This window comes from Chionomys nivalis, chromosome 1 (genome assembly GCF_950005125.1).
Source record: "Chionomys nivalis chromosome 1, mChiNiv1.1, whole genome shotgun sequence".
NCBI lineage: Eukaryota > Metazoa > Chordata > Mammalia > Rodentia > Cricetidae > Chionomys > Chionomys nivalis.
The window spans coordinates 19,202,495-19,207,287 of record NC_080086.1 but is presented as its reverse complement, the minus strand read 5'-3'; positions in this window follow the sequence as shown (position 1 = coordinate 19,207,287).

The window sequence follows — 4,793 nt, the reverse complement described above, 5'->3', positions numbered from 1 at the left end:
TTTAGTATGACAACTTCAGGTGTCCAGTGATACCCAATTCCTAAAATGATTTATGATGGTGTTTCTTAGACAAAGTCTCAGTGTATAGCCAAGGCTGGCCTTAAACTCACAATCTTCCTGCATCAAGACCCAAAGTATACACTACACATTGGCTCATTAAAGAGTTTCTGACATCTTATAAAATTATTCAGATAATCTCTCTGAAAGATTACAGAGGCCTGTGGGAAGTGTGCATTATAAGTGGCCCCTGTCTTCAAAGCAAATTCATTAAGATAAAAACCCTTTGTGAAAAGCTATGCATCTAAGTTCCACAGTCCAGAGAGGAGGCCATGCTGTAATTCAGACACTGAAGTGATATCTTGGGGAAGAAAAGTGGAGATATTAGGGAGTATTTCTTGTGTCCTACATGACACATTCAAGTGTCATGGTATCTCATGAAATTTCAGAATATGTTTTAGAATTCAAGCTTAAGTTTACCTATGTTTACTGTATCTAATGGAAAATTATATTATTAGTTAACATTAAAAATTATTTGATGCTGTAATTTTTAAACATGTATTAAATTGGTATGTAAATGTTTCCATGTTCTAAATAACAGAGATGTCAAACTGATCCTCCAAACATTTCTCTAGAAAAATATAATCCACGTATTTGGAGACATTTCTTTAGTAATAAATGTAATCAGACAATGGTAGTATATTGGCCACTTTGTTTTTATCTTAAATACTTGATTCTGAATATGGACATCTTTTCTGATACAAAGAATACTATGAAGTAAATATTGTGGACAGATTTATTGAAAATCACATAAGTTTATTGGTATTACTGTTTATTGTACAGTTCTCTCATCGTTTCCATTTTGCAGATTGGTCCAAAGATCAATTACTTTCCATCTCAAGCAGTCTCATTTCTGGGTTCCAAAGAGCAAGCCCTCAACAACTGCCTCTGGAGATTTACTTGGCACTCTATGGAAATAAATAACAGCCACTCACAGAATGTGCTGTACCAAATGGTTAAACTTCACCAGGAAAAGACATGCTTCTTTTAGGGACTCTCCTGCAGACTCCTGAGAAATAAAGGAGATTGCAAAGGCATGACTGCCTGCCTAGTAATGAGTCTCCTCATAGCAGACCCTGCATCCTGAAACTAAATGGGGAGACAAAAGGAATGAGCTGGGAAATTTAACTGCATGATTTCTGCCCTCATTACAGGAAAACCACATACAGCCTCTGAAGCACTCTTTTATTTGAAACTCATAGGCTCATGCCTCATTATCAAAGGGTTAGAGTAGTCCATGTATAAAGATGCATGTTAGAGTCTATTGTACCAACCAGTTCATCATTATTCTCTATATTCAAAATGGAAAAGCTGCATTCTTCGCAGGTCTGTTTGCATTTACGCCAGTGTTTATTGTCTGTGAGAAAATAACATTTTATGCCACGGCAGAACCAGTGTCCGTCAACATATTTGTCTACAACAGAGAAAGGAATGATTAAAATTATTACTTTTTGGTGTTTTGTAATCAGAATATGTTTAATAAGCCTATATAAGTAACTAAAATCTCACAGCTCTCAGAAATTGAGATTCTAGAATGCTGGGAGACTTTTGCACACCCATGTTCTATGCAGCAGTGCTTACCACAGTAGAGATATGAAAACAACTTTAGTGTTCTTTCTTGATGAGAAAGTAGAGAAAATGTAGAACATATACTCAATGGAATACTATTTAGCCTTTAAAGGAAAGTAAATACTGCCAGGCATGTTCTATAGCTATAAGCCCAGCACTCCACAGAGTGAGTCAGGAGGATCACCAGAAGTGTGAGGCCATCCTAGACTGAGCAGTGAATTCCAGGATAGCCTGGGCTATACATTGAGTTTCAAGTCAGCCTAGGCTACAGAATGAAACCATGTCTCACATCCAAACACCCAAAAGTGAGAACCTGCCCAATGGTGATGAGCTGTGCAATAAGAGTTCCCCAGGCTACTCCTGCCTGCTGCTCACTTAGTGTCAATACACAGCGTCTATTATTAGACTCATTGCTAAAGGAGCAGCAGGGTCTTTGCAATCTCCTCCCTTTCTCAGAAGTATGCAAGACAGTACCTCAGAGAAGCAGGGATGATTGAAGGAGAGTACCCAAAGTGAAACAAGCCAGGCCCAGGACCATACTTTATGATTCCACTCAGAAGAGGTTTCTAACACAGCCTAGTTCTATGAAGCTACGGCTTGTAAAATACCAGAAACTGGAGGGCAGAAAAATCAGCACTTGCTGCTCAAAGGCAGTTACACAAATGATGGAATTCTAGATCTGTAGTAATAATGTGCAGTACGCACAGTGGTCCACACACAACTGTACACCTTGAACTCTGCTGTAGTCTTCATTAAATATTCTTACCTGAAGAGACACATGAAAATGTTTCTGATTGTGATAATGCCTCCAGTGGTATGTCTGCATGCCCAGATGTGTCAGATTGAGAACATTGAAATGTATGCAGTTTATGTAGCAACAACAACTCAGTATAATTATTTTGTTTGGCGAGGTGTTGGGGATGACCATAGTCTATCAATGAACTTTATCTCTAGCCTTTGTTTTTTTGTGAAGATGTATCACAGTGTAGCTTAGGCAGACCTAGAATTTGTTGGGTTGCCTAGACTCTCCTCAAATTTACAATCCACCTTCCTCAGACTCCTAAGCACAAGCATTACATCATTATGCTATCATTTAATGATGAAAATTATTATATTCTAAAATAATAACAAAATAACAAAACATATTTAATGAGTCTGGGATGCTTCAAAGAATATTTTTGGAGACTTTTCTTTTTCTTTTCCTGTCATATACTTTATAATCTACCAATTTTAAAGATAATATTAGTCCTTGCTTAAATAAATTATAAAGTCCTACTATTACAAAACAGTGTGATTATATGATTATATAAAATCTCTTTGCAGCCTCTAAACTCTGAACAAATATTTAATAATGACTGAAAAACTCTTGCTGGAAACCTTTTGAGATACTGGACCAGATTGGGTGTGGCCTTGGTTACAAAAAATGTGTCTTTGCACTCTCTCTCTCTCTCTCTCTCTCTCTCTCTCTCTCTCTCTCACACACACACACACACACACACACACACACACCGCTCGCCTGACTGCTGGGTTCAGTTTCTGCGGGATTCATCTTGGTGGTGTAGAGGACTGTGATCTGTGTGGCCCCCTCTAAATAAAAAACCCTTCATTATATTCAGTTCTGAGCTAGAGTGGGTCTATTATATTTACATTCTCCTACAGCTTGTGCCCAACGTGAGGCATCAAATTCACACTTATCAAGACCAAACCAAACGGTTCACTGCTGGAAGTAATTCTAGATGACAATGGCCCTTCTCCCAACAAAGTTTGTTCTCAGGGTTAGGGACATCAATTAAGGGTTGATTATGACTGGTATAGGGTTGGGGGTTGGGGTAGAAATTTTGTATGCTTGGGTATCTCACTACAAAAAGAGAAATTGAATGGAATAATAGGTAGATTAGTGTAAGTTTACTCACACTAATAATAATAGTGAGCAATAGAGTGAATATTTGTGAGCTATCATTCATAGACAATTTATATCGGTATAGATTCTTGTATATTCATACAAATTCAAATTGTATTTGTTATATTAAAAATGCTCCTATTTCTGCTTACACAGAATATTTGTATTGTTTTATTTGTACACCTATGCAATGTTATTTTGTCATATTTTATGCATGCATGTTTCTACCTCTGTTTAAGACATTTTGTATATTGATACAATTTTAGGATATATTTATCATATTGTAGTATACATTTCTACCTCTGATCAATATACATATATACTGTTTATATTTTGAGGTCATTGTTCTCATTTGTTATACAGTTGTTTAAAGACTGTTTAATATTCTAATATGAAGCCTTAGTTTTTAAGCTAAATAGTTATTAAGTATTATAGATCAATAGTTAGACTAATAAGGTTCTTTAGATACATAGATGTTGTATTCCACATAGATAGGTGATCTTTAACCACTTCAAAGAACTATAGAATACAGCATTTAAATAACTTAGGGTTCTGTTGACATGAGACACAATTGCTCCTGGCAGCACCGATCTATTCCTGAGAGAATGTTGAGCACTCAAGACAGTCCATTTGGAGCTTGTTTCTTTTTGGCAAAACTGGCTTTTGAGCAAAATACTGCCCATGCCTCAACCACTGACAAAAGGCATGGTGTCTGGTCTACACAAGCAAGATACAAGAAAAAAGACTCTCAAACTTTACCAAGGAAGGAGAGTTTTAAAATTTTTTCCTGCCTCTGAAAATGGTCTGTCAGTTACTTTAGGCCTTAGCCAAAGTTGGTTGCTCCAAGGTTGCAAATGAGACTTTGGATTATTGCCCAGGTAGCCAGTTGTCTCTGTCATTTATTGCACATTTTGGAAGTTGCTTGATTAAAATTCCTACATACTCAAGTAATATTATCTTCCTTCTCAGGTCTTTGATGGGATTGAAGACTAGATAGTCATAGTTACTTTCCTCTCATGACTTAGTCAAGCCATTTCTAATACAAGACTTAGACTCCTTAGGATAGAACAATTATTTAAACATTTAGCATGTTTCTTGCTTAATATTGTTTATGCTAGCTTGATGGAGGAGAGTCTTCTGTTTTGTGTTAATTTCATTGGTTAAATAAAGAGACTGCCTTGGCCCTGATAGGACAGAAAATTAGGTAGGTGGAGTAGACAGACAGAATGCTGGGAGAAAGAAGCCGAGTCAGGCAGTCGCCATGATC